The 13038-nt window shown below is 42.9% G+C and overlaps 1 pseudogene; it reads left to right on the top strand.

Moving 5' to 3' along the window:
- The first annotated feature begins 555 nt into the window (after positions 1–555).
- Positions 556–1630, top strand: LOC144506054 (nucleolar and spindle-associated protein 1-like; annotated as a pseudogene).
- The last annotated feature ends 11408 nt before the right edge of the window (positions 1631–13038 follow it).

Here is a 13038-nt window from a genome sequence, read left to right as displayed (position 1 = left end):
TTCAATGTGCTCAACACACATTGATGTCATTAAACATGTGATCAGGCCATCTTGGCGATGGTCTCTCTTTGCCAGTTCCTCCTAATATGTAACAGATTTTGATGAAGAGGATTGTATAAAATTATTTGCATCAATCGGCAGTAAAGACCGTGATGAATAAAATAATCTAGTTGTCAATGTGTTAGCTGCTAGGTTGATAAAAGATTCGCGTTGGATTGTACAAGGTCTGAGCTTCAAACTGTCTCCTCAGTAAATGGATGCTGCATGCTTCAGCTACTGACTACACTGGCTTTGAAAGTATGATATATCACTCCACCCACCCCCCTCTGCCGTGGATGCAACAAATTTTGGTACCTCCAGTGGGATGGATTTGTACATTCTTGGCTGACAGGCAGGGTTGAGCAGCAATAACTTTCCAGTTATGAGTAAGAACTCTCTATGAAGCACAAAGATGATGCAGCATGTAAGTGGCAGTGGCAAAGAGAGAAAGGTTCTGGGGCACCCCACCAACAACATTGACATCGCAAACCAAGAAGTTGGACTTGTCTAGACACCATGGCAGATTCATTTTTAGAGATCTACCAGAAGGCCATTACTCAAGTAAACCATGTAGATCTGAAGGTATTGCTCTGAGTAGGCTAGCACCAGGAGATGCCTGAAGGGAGCAGCAAAGCAAAGCAATAGATCTCAAGTGACTGAAGTACAATGAGCTGTAGTGACTCTCCAAGCAGTACGGACTGAAGGCCAACCTGAAGGCAGATGAGTTACTGAAAAGCTTGCAAGAGCATCTTCAACAAGAGCAAAAGGGTCTGCCACTGCAAAAGGGTGCCACTGCCACTGCATCTTCAACAAGAGCTGCTCTGAAAGCTGCAGGAGAAGAAATGAAATGGAATATAGTTCACGTGGAAAACTGGGAAGACTGTAATGTGACTAAATGATGGGGCAAAGGGGTCTAATAAAAGCAAGGGAGTGCCAAATGGAAATCAAAATGATTCTGACAAAGAAAATGCCTTGCAGAGTTTGTGCATTTCACAGAAACTGGGGCTGAAAGTAGGAGTGCGGCTGATGGAAATTCTGCTATGACTCAGTGCACATTTATCACCTGAGGGAGCAGCTAATATATCCAAAGGAATGGCTGCTCAATCGAAGGCTGGCAAAAGTCCATGCTTTGTTGGAGCAGCTGTGAAACCTGGATTCAAGTCTCCCACTGCAGTCGGGAAAACTGAATTAAGGTAGGTCACCCCTGTCTGGAAAATGTTTCATTAGGCGAGCTTCATCAGCAAGAGCTTCAGCTTGGACGCTGAATGAGAAAGAAAGCACTTTGACACTTTTGGTAACTCTATCAAACAGAAGTCAGTGAACAAACAGAAGAATCTGCAGAGCACACTCTGTTTTTTAGCCCAGTATCAAAAATTGACCAATTACCCACAATCACCAACTAATTAAATCACCACACAGCTCTGCCACTGCAATCTTCTTAAATGAAAAATGAGTCTTGAAACATTCTGTGGGCTCTGTTATCAAAATTAATGTCAGGTTCATAGATACTACCAAGGGCAATGATAAACATGGCATGATGAAGACTCCAACCAGGAAGCTGCCCAGTACGCCAGGCACTGAAGTGGAATAAAGTCAAACCAGATCAAATTCCATACATGGAACTTCTGAATGCTAAAATAAATGGCTAACAAGCAAAACAAGGCAGAAGTTACTCAAGGGCAACGATACGGTGGTAATGGAGAAATCATCCCAGCCAATTTGGAAAGTGTATCACAGCAAATAAAAATGATCCAGGTATGACTGAACCAGGCTTTTCAGGATTATAATAATCACAACAATCCCTTGATCTATCTTAGAGACAAGGAGAAGGCAAGATTAAACAAGCAGCAAAAGTAGCGAGTCTGGAGATGGGAAAACAGCTGTCTGGATTTCATAACTATTGTATTTCTCAACTAAGCTTCAATGCATTTAAACTAAAAGATGGGCTGGTGTGCAGTTCAAAGTAATATCAACAGCACACTTTCAATTCCAATTCTGGCTGAGGTAAACCTGGGACCTGCCTCCTCACCTGCTTCATGTGCATTGGTGCTCCTTAAGCTAGGCAACCAAGTGTGCCTACAATCCCTTGTTGATTATGGCTATTATTACCTACCCATAGACTCAAAAATGACTTATCACAAAGGAACACGGCCATTACAAATGTATAGTTCAACCTACTTGCATCAATTTTGTTAAATAGCCATCTGTGACCCACTTCAGGTCATGACCAAAATGTACTGTCTACTATTTTTATTTTGGTTCAATCTAAATTGGAACTTAGAGTCATAGAGTCATAGAGGTTTACAGCATAGAAACAGGCCCTTCGGACCAACTTGTCCATGCCGCCCTTTTTTTTTTACAACCCCTAAGCTAGTCCCAATTGCCCACATTTGGCCCATATCCCTCTATACCCATCATACCATGTAACTATCTAAATGCTTTTTAAAAGACAAAATTGTACCCGTCTCTACTACTACCTCTGGCAGCTTGTTCCAGACACTCACCACTCTCTGTGAAAAAATTGCCCCTCTGGACACTTTTGTATTCTTCCCTCTCACCATAAACCTATGCCCTCTAGTTTTAGACTCCCCTAATTTTGGGACAAGATATTGACTATCTAGCTGATCTGTGCCCCTTATTACTTTATAGACCTCTATAAGATCACCCCTCAGCCTCCTATGCTCCAGAGAAAAAAGTCCCAGTTTATCCAGCCTCCCCTTATAACTCAATTCACCAAGTCCCGGTTGCATCCCAGTAAATCTTTTCTGCACTCTTTCTAGTTTAATAATATCCTTTCTATAATAGGGTGACCAGAATTGCACACAGTATTCCAAGTGTGGCCTTACCAATGTCTTTTACAACTTCAACAAGACGTTCCAACTCCTGTATTCAATGTTCTGACCGATGAAACCAAGCATGCCGAATGCGTTCTTCACCATTCTGTCCACCTGTGACTCCACTTTCAAGGAGCTATGAACATGTACCCCCAGATCTCTTCGTTCTGTAACTTTCCCCAATGCCCTACCATTAACTGAGTAAGTCCTCCCCTGGTTCAATCTCCCAAAATGCATCACCTCGCATTTATCTAAATTAAACTCCATCTGCCATTCATCAGCCCACTGGCCCAATTGATCAAGATCCCGTTGCAATTGGAGATAACTTTCTTCACTGTCCACTATGCCACCAATCTTGGTGTCATCTGCAAACTTACTATCCATGCCTCCTATATTCTCATCCAAATCATTAATATAAATGACAAATAGCAGTGGACCCAGCACTGATCCCTGAGGCACACCGCTGCTCACAGGCCTCCAGTTTGAAAAACAACCCTCTCCAACCACCCTCTGGCTTCTGTCAAGAACTGTGTTTACTTACTGTGTTTTTTCTTACTGTGTTTACCCCAGTCCAACGCCAGTATCTCCACATTCTGTCAAGAAGCCAATTTTGTATCCATATAGATACCTCACCCTGGATCCCGTGAGATTTAACCTTATGCAACAACCTACCAGGCGGTACTTTGTCAAAGGCCTTGCTAAAGTCCATGTAGACAACATCAACTCCGCTGCCCTCATCTACCTTCTTGGTTAACCCTTCAAAAAACTCAATCAAATTTGTGAGACATGATTTTCCACTCACAAAGCCATGCTGACTGTCCCTAATCAGTCCTTGCATCTCTAAATGCCTGTAGATCCTGTCTCTCAAAATACCTTCCAACAACTTACCCACCACAGATGTGAGGCTAACTGGCCTGTAGTTCCCAGGCTTTTCCCTGCAGCCCTTTTTAAACAAAGGCACAACATTTGCCACTCTCCAATCTTCAGGCACCTCACCCACGACTATCGATGATTCAAGTATCTCGGCTAGGGGGCCCGCAATTTCCTCCCTAGCCTCCCACAATGTCCTGGGATACAATTCATCTGGTCCTGGGGATTTCTCTACCTTGATGCGCTTTAAGACTTCCAGCACCTCCTTCTCTGTAATATGTACACACCTCAAGACATCACTATTTATTTCCCCAAGTTCCTTAACATCCATGCTTTTCTCAACAGTAAATACTGATAAAAAATATTCATTTAGGATCTCACCCATCTCTTGTGGATCTGCACATAGATGACCTTGTTGATCCTTAAGAGGCCCTACTCTCTCCCTTGTGCAAGTCCACAGATCCTTGAAGGTGACGTCACAGGTGGAGAAGGTGGTGAAGAAGGCATATGGCATGCTTGCCTTTATAGGACGGGGCATAGAGTATAAAAGGTGGGGTCTGATGTTGCAGATGTATAGAACGTTGGTTCGGCCGCATTTGGAATACTGTGACCAGTTCTGGTCGCCACACTACCAGAAGGACGTGGAGGCTTTGGAGAGAGTACAGAGGAGGTTTACCAGGATGTTGCCTGGTATGGAGGGGCTTAGTTATGAGGAGAGATTGGGTAAACTGGGGTTGTTCTCCCTGGAAAGACGGAGGATGAGGGGATACTTAATAAAGGTGTATAAAATTATGAAAGGCATAGATAGGGTGAACGGTGGGAAGCTTTTCCCCAGGTCGGTGGTGATGTTCACGAGGGGTCATAGGTTCAAGGTGAAGGGGGGGAGGTTTAACACAGATATCAGAAGGACATATGTTACACAGAGGGTGGTGGGGGCCTGGAATGCGCTGCCAGGCAAGGTGGTGGAGGCGGACACACTGGGAACGTTTAAGACTTATCTAGATAGCCATATGAACGGAGTGGGAATGGAGGGATACAAAAGGATGGTCTAGTTGGGCCAGGGAGCGGCACGGGCTTGGAGGGCCGAAGGGCCTGTTCCTGTGCTGTATTGTTCTTTGTTCGTTACTCTTTTGCTCTTTATGTATTTGTAGAATCTCTTTGGATTCTCCTTTGCCTTATCTGCCAAAACAATCTCGTGTCCCCTTTTTGCCCTCCTGATTTCTCTCTTAACTGTACTCCTACACCCCCAATACACTTCAAGGGTTTCACTTGATCCGTGCTGCCTCTGCATGTCATGAACCTCTTTTTTCTTTTTGACCAGGGCCTCAATATCCCGAGTCATCCAGGGTTCCCTACTTCTGCCGGCCTTGCCCTTCACTCTGAAAGGAATGTGTTTACCCTGAACCCTGGTTAACACACTTTTGAAAGCCTGCCGCTTACCAGACATCCCTTTGCCTTCCCACAAACTCCCCCAATTAACTTTTGAAAGTTCCTGCCTGATACCATCAAAATTGGCCTTGCACCAATTTAGAATTTTAACTTTTGGGCCGGACCTATCATTCTCCATAGCTATCTTAAAACCAATAGAATTATGGTCACTGGTCCCAAAGTGATCCCTCAGTAACACTTCTTGTTCAACATTAAGTTTTGTTTTCAAGAACTCTGCTCAATGTGAAAGTAATTTTGTTCGGTAGATTAAGTGAGTTAATTGCCACTATTGGATTTGATAAATTTATTCATTCCAGTTACCATTTTGCCAAGTTAGGCATAAGTCTTTCTAAAACAGAATGCTGCTCTAGCTATTTGGCTGTCTATACAAAAAAGTGTTTATTTTTGATAAGAGGACAGGAACAGACAAATAGACACAAGCAACAGGGTAATTGCAGCCAAATTGGCCTGTAGTGTGGCAATCTCCATTGGTCAGAGGGGCCTGGGAGGAGGCCACAGAGACCTCCGTGATGGATGTGGGGGGGGGGGGGGGGGGGTGGGGGGGCGGGGGGAGATTAATTTTTGCCCCAGTGATTTGGGGCGCCTGATCTCGGAGGAGCCGGTTCCCTGCTCGAAGAGTCCCAGTCTCGTCAGACTGATAGCGCAAACTATGCCCACTCTTTTTTTTTTGGCAGTTACGGAGACAAGATCTGGCGAGAAAACTGACCAGTGAATCTGGAGAGTTCCACGCCAGATTTCTCACCAAGGCTGACAATCTTCCAAATTCTCTTAAGATTCCGCCCAACATTTCTTTCAGGAGGGGAACTTATGAAACCCGCAGGGAATCACCGTTTAATACTGTGCTGAAGTTCCCAGCAGATCAGACACATATGAGCTAGTTGCTGGACTTGTTTGATAGAAAAAACTTAAGGAGAAAAGTAAGAGTCAGTTGTTATTTTGCAAATGTGAATATTCAGAGATTTGTTTATTCGTTGTTGAAGTTGTATAGCTTGTGAACCTATGAATAATTCATTACATTTTTTCCCTTTCATTATTTTTAATGTAATCATGTTATGAGCATACCAGTGCATGCCAATTCATTTACCATGTGATCTGGTCATCTTAGTGATGTCTCTTTTCACTATTCCTTCCAGTATCTGACAAATGTTTGATAAAGAGGATGCGATCAATGTACAAAATTATTTGTATCAAACGACATTCGAGACCATAATAAACAAAATAATCTAGTTCCCAGTGAGTTGGCTGCTAGGATGGTAAAGATTTTAGTTGGATTATGCCAGGCCTAAGCTTCAAACTGTCGCTTCAGTGAATTGTCGGCTGCTTGTTTCTATTGTCCATTGATTCAGCCACTGACTACACTGGTTTTGACAAGTACAACACATCATCCCACCTACTCACCTCGGCACGAGTGATTAGTAACACATGATGCTCATGTATAGATGCTCATGGATGTTCAAGTGCACGTGCATGATGGGAGGGCAAGTTTGGCCCCATATCCAAGAATTGTAACTGACATTGCAGCACCTTTGGAGCACTCATCGAGGTTTGTGATTTGTCCATAAACCCAGCCAGGTGAATCAAATGCACTTGAATTTACATTTCACCATCCTCAGTGATAGAGGTTATAACTCTTGCTTGAATACTAATTTTGTGCGACTCTTTGGTGTTCTATAATAGGTGATGTATTTGTAATTTGCAAATTACATAAACCAAAGAAGTTTTTTTTATTGGTTCCAATAATGATTTTTTAGAGCAATAAAGAACATCACACGGGATTAGCTGTTATTGTTAATTTGATTTAGTTAGACATTTTGATGCAAAGTGAGATCAGAAAGAAAAGCAGAATCAATTATATGAAAAATGCATCACTTCTTTCCATAACCACGGCAACAAGTGTTGGAGATGTGAACCTGAATTGACGCAATCGAGTGGGTGTATAATAGATGTGATGATTAATTTTTTGTTATTCTTCCTTCAGATGATGTTACAGATGTATCTTGAGCTGGCTTTTTTTCCCCCCTCCAACTGTATGCCACTGTGTTCCTGCTCAGTATCAATCATCATCTCAAATCTGCCTCAGAGCTTGATATTATTACATTCATCTTTACAGGCTAAAATGAATATTGAGTTTGAACATCCCAAGGCAGCAATGAGTTTAGTTCAGTGAGTAGGTGAGCGTACAGATCAGCTTGGATCCTCATGTTGAACTCTTGGGAATGAGGTAGGTGTACAACAACTTGTCTCAGAGCTCTAGGTTGGGAAGAAGAAAATCTTATTTCTGATTGCTGTCCAGCGATTGAGCTTGAAGTGCATACATTTTGATTGCAGCTAAAGACTGAGTCAATGTTACGGTCAAACAATCTGCTGCCATTCATTGATAAAACTCACACACGTGTGGCCACCTCTCAACCAAAGAAAACTAAAATTGAAAGACATTGGAAATACTGCTAAACGTGAATACAATGTTGCACAGGTAGGAGTGGGCTGACACTGAAAGCTATGGGAGCAAGTCCCATTTCAGGATTTCACTATAATTTTAGCTAACATGTCAGCACATTACCGAAGAACTGATGCATTCTCAGGTAGATGTAAAAGATCCCATGAATTATTGAAAGAGGAGCAGAGGTGTTCTCCGGGTGTACTGCCCATAATTTATTTCCCTAATGAACAGCACCAAATCCAGATTAACTGGTCATTTCAGCGTGTAGGATCTCACTGTTTATAAATTGACTGCTGCATTTACTGGCTACAAAACATCAGTGATTGCATATCAAAAGTAATTCATTAGTATAACATACTTAGTGATGCTCCAGGATATGAAAGGTGATACATCACTACACATCCTTTCTTGTTAGGCAAAATGGAATTTTCTTGTTCCATGCTCTCCTTATGTTCTTATGACTGGAATTTCCTTTGGAGCTGCTCCAACTTCACCAAAAGTACAGCAGAAATCCTAATTGTACAAGTAAATGGAAGTACCATCGTGCTTCCAGCAACGTTCTGGCAGTGGAGTGCGTGAAATTCAAAGGAAATTCTTGATCCTTGTTTGCCACATGCTCAGTGGGGAATACATTTGAAGAGATGGAACTGTAACTGCCAGCATAAAATGTGAGAGAGACAAATTATACATTTAAATACTCTGAGCATCTTTTAAATATTAGATTAAGATGGCCATGGAAATGCTGGGTGGGACTTTCCACTAATGCCTGCTGCAAGAATCATGGGTGAGATGGGCCGAATGTCCTGTAATGTTTCTATGGGTCTATGGATGGAAAACAGAGCAGCAAAAGATCTGTTGACTTTGGAAGAAAGGTCCCAATCCTGGGAGGGAGGGACTGGAAAATCCCACTGGATAACTGTCTAAACTGAAGTAAAAAAAACAAAATGATTACTAAAACCTGTTTAGGACAGGTTTGCACTGGGCACTCTGCTAGCCCATCTGCAGCCAGCAAAAACAGGGTGATCATGTGAACATAAAAAATTGGGAGCAAGGATAGACCACTTGGCCCTTTGAGCCTCCCTTGCTGTTCAATAAGATCATGGCTGATCTGACTGAAACCCTGTCTCCACATTCCCATCTACCCCCAATAATGTTTCACCTCTTGTTTATCAAGAATCTATCTGCTTCTTGGCTTAAAACTAGACTCTGGTTCCACCGCCTTTTGAGGAAGAGAGTCCCAGAGACTCAAACCACAGGAAAAAATTCTTCTCATCTCCGCCTTAAATGGGTGACCTCATATATATAAAATTATACTGCGGATGCTGGAATCTGAAACAAAAACAGAAAATGCAAGAAAAGTTCAGCAGGTCTGGCAACGTCTGTGGAGAGTGAATAGATCCAACGTTTTGAGTCAGGTTGACCCATGCACCATATGAAGTAACCCATCATATGGTGCATCACATGTTGATGTTTCCTTTACAACAATGTCCTAAGAATTAGCATTGATTTGTATTCAGATTTAGTTATTATTTTCCTTGTGCCATTTTAGTAATCATTTTGTTTTTTTTATTTCAGTGACTGTTTAAATGTAAATTTGTAAAGGGAAATTTCAGAAAATAGAGGGAACATTTAGATAGAAGTGAAAATAACTGGATGTTGTCTGCAAAATCCGAGAAATATGACAGTAATTGAAGTCTTGACGAAGGTTCAGCACAATATGAAAAGCATTAAAAAGATACAGAAATACCAAGGAAAGCAAATAGTAATGGATGGTAGAAATGTTACAAAAAGAAAGTAGCTATGCCAGGAGATCAGTAGGGAGCAAAACCAAACTGCCCAGATCCTGTATCTACAGACCCTTGGCACAGTTACCTGTACTGTCTGTGGAAAAAGCTCTGGTTCAATACCAATCCTATTACAACAATATCTATTGGCAATCTGTACCGGGGAAACAACACTCCTGAGAGGTTGGGTAACTGAAACTAATGCTTTGCTGTTCCCAGCATCTGCCAACATGTGTCAGGCTTGTGACTACCAGATTAAAATACAAAGGTGGACAGATTAGGAATGTGGTGATAGCAAATGGTTATGTGGAAAAAATTTGATTTCCAACCTTCAGATGTATTTGCAGCAATCATTTTGCTATTCGATTGTCCACTTCTTCAAAACTACAGCAGATTCCTTACAGAATTGTTAACAATTTGCAGCTCTCTTGCTTCTTAAATAAGGATTAAAGTTACAGATTTGAAGGTTGTGATTTTCCATTCACGTTTGCATTGGATGAGTTTGATGATGGGAGAGGAAGATATTATGGAAAGGCCAAAGTTGCATTTTTGGTTGGCGTGAAAGCTTGTCGTGATTGTCCCTCCCCCCTCCCCCGGCAGTGGTGGGCTGCGTTTCCCACCGTTCAGTGCCAGGAACATCATTATAATACACTTGCATCTCATTATCAGGCCCATGCACCATAATCATATCCCCACTCACCAGGTTGACTCAAGGGAAGACCTCGGTGAGGATTGACTCAGGGGGTGACTGGTGCTGATCGGGGGTGATGGGATTAGGCGTTGACTTGAGGGGGAGATCTGGGTGGGGATTGACTCGGGGGAAAGGGTGGGTAGGGGAGTTGACTGATTCAGGGGAGGTGGGCGGGAGGTCTGTCAAGTATGAAAAGCACCATTCCTGAGAGGATGTCTTCTGTTGCTGGGCCACGTTCTTCTTGGAAGGACCTCACAGAGAAGCCTGGGACAGTGCCATGTGTGGACGGGCAGTCATCTGGGTGGGGGAGGGGGGTGCAGGGGGGCACTTCCTCTGGTGGTGGGATGTCAAGGCTAATGGAATAACATATCAGTGATCATTACCCTGTTGCAGTTGAGACCATTCAGTTGTAACTCAATTGACATGCCTGGAGACTAACTACTCTCACAATTATCCCCATTCAAGCACCACTTCTGTGTGTGATTGCCACAGGTTGCTGCTCAGCAGTTAACCTTTGGTGCACTGACTTACATAATTGCTGACTGCCATGGCATTTCTGCACCATTGGCTGTCTGGGCAAACAGCTACATTCCATTAGAGAGTTAGCAATAGCACACTGACCGATGAGAGTGCTCCGAATCCTTGGCTGTGTGCTGAGGTGCATATTAACAAGTGCCGCAGGTTGGAGTGAAGCATAGGACAATGTCTGCATGAGAGCTCAGGATGCAGTATTGGTCAAAGCTGTGGCCACTTGGCTGTGTGGTGTGGGGTGTTTCTAAAGCAAAATACAAAGTAAGGACTGGGCATCGATGAGGTGGCCAGGACACGAGTCAGTGGAATTTAAGGGGCAGCTTCAGACGATGAATGGGCAAAGGGCAGTCGTTAGGAGACAAATGCTAATTGTAAAGTCTCTCTCTTTGAAACTACAGTGAGGACAACTATGGAAAGTGGAGCCTGGTGATCTTGCACTCATCGGCAGGAGAGAAGAAGAAGAAGAAGATATCAACAAAGGTAAATGGCTTAACAAAGGCAGGAGAAGAACCGTGAAGAGGAAGGAATGGCTGGGCCTGCTCCACACACAGAGGATGAACCCAGAGATTGCTTGATTTGCCTCATTAGATCAGGGTCTATAGACAGACCTAACATAAATGCAGACGTCTAAAAACCATTGTCGCTGAAGACTATACATGTCCAGAGAACTGCTTGATCACATCTGGTGCCACGGAAACTTGGAGGGCAACCACTGCCAGTGTTGCTGAAAGTTGCAATTTCTATACCAGTGGCTCCTTCCAGGGCTCCTGCAGGACCTCTGTGGGATTTTGCAAACTTCCGCACCCAAGTGCATCCAGGAGGTGACAAACAGTCTTTGTGAGGTCCCCACAGCTTCATCAATTTTCATAGGTTCAGGCTGTCATCAGTTACACTCATTCAGTTATCTCAGCTCAAGGACATCACTGCAGGAGTTCCTCAGGGTAGTGTCCTCAGCCCAAACATCTTCAGCCTCTTCATCAATGACCTTCCTTCCATTGTAAGGTCAGAAGTGGGGATGTTTGCCGATTGCTCTGTCAGAGAGAGTCAGTGCAGACTTAATGGGCTGAATGTCCTCCTTCTGCACTGAGGGATTCAATGATTCTATGACTGCACAATGTTCAGAATCATACGTGACTCCTCAGATACTGAAGTCATCTATGTCCAAATGCAGCAAGACCAAATAATATCCAGGCTTAGGCTGGTAAGTGGGCAAGTAACATTTGTGCTATACAGTGTCAGGCAATGACCATCTCTAAAAAGAGATGTCTCCAAAACCATTGTCCCTTGACAATCAATGGCATTACTGTCGCTGAATCCCCCACAATCAACATCCTGAGGGTTACCATTGACTAAAAACTCAACTGGACTAGCTGTATGAATACTGTGGCTACTAGAGCAGGTCAAAGACTAGGAATCCTGCAGTGAGTAAGTAACTCACCTCCTGACCCCCAAATCCTCTCCATCATTTACAATGCACAAGTCAGAACTTTTGCATTTTTATATGTTATGTGGAAAATAATTGTTTAGACCGAACAAATTTGTGCTCAACGTTTGTTATTTATACATCACTGACAGACATTGAAGTGTTGTCACTTACATTATTCCATCATCAAATTATCTGGTAATTTTCGCCTCATCCAGAATATTAGAAAATTAAGAAATGTATGGCCTTGGAAAAGGTCCAGAGGAGGTTCACAAGAATGATCCCTGGAATGAAGAGCTTATCATATGAGGAACAGTTGAAGACTCTGGGTCTGTACTCATTGGAGTTTAGAAGGATGAGGGGGGATCTTATTGAAACTTTCAGGATACTATGAGGCCTGGATAGAGTGGACGTGGAGAGGATGTTTCCACTAGTAGGAAAAACTAGAACCAGAGGGCACAATCTCAGGCTAAAGGGACAATCCTTTAAAACAGAGATGAGGGGGAATTTCTTCAGCCAGAGAGTGGTGAATCTGTGGAACTCTTTGCCGCAGAAGTTGTGGAGGCCAGGTCATTGGGTGTCTTTAAAACAGAAATAGATAGGTTCTTGATTAATAAGGGGATCAGGGGTTATGGGGAAAAGGCAGGAGGATGGGGATGGGAAAAAATCAGCCATGATTGAATGACAGAGCAGATTCGATGGGCCGAGTGGACTAATTATGCCCTTATGTCTTATGGTCTTATGTATAATTTTCAAAAGCAATGACATTCTTTGCTAATACTGACAGAATTTTTTGATAACATTACGCTACATTAGAGTTTACATCTGTTTACCTTAAGTTTGATGATAGTTCAATGAATCAGCCAAATTTATGACATATCTCAACTGTGCTTGACGTTATTCAACAAAATTGACAGCAGCCAACACAACCATCATGATCCTCCAAATATTTCTGGCAGAATCGAAGGAGATCCCAG

This window comes from Mustelus asterias, chromosome 17, assembly GCF_964213995.1.
Source record: "Mustelus asterias chromosome 17, sMusAst1.hap1.1, whole genome shotgun sequence".
Taxonomy (NCBI): Eukaryota; Metazoa; Chordata; class Chondrichthyes; order Carcharhiniformes; family Triakidae; genus Mustelus; species Mustelus asterias.
Note: the sequence above shows the minus strand (reverse complement) of the source record. Positions and strands in the feature narration are given on the sequence as shown.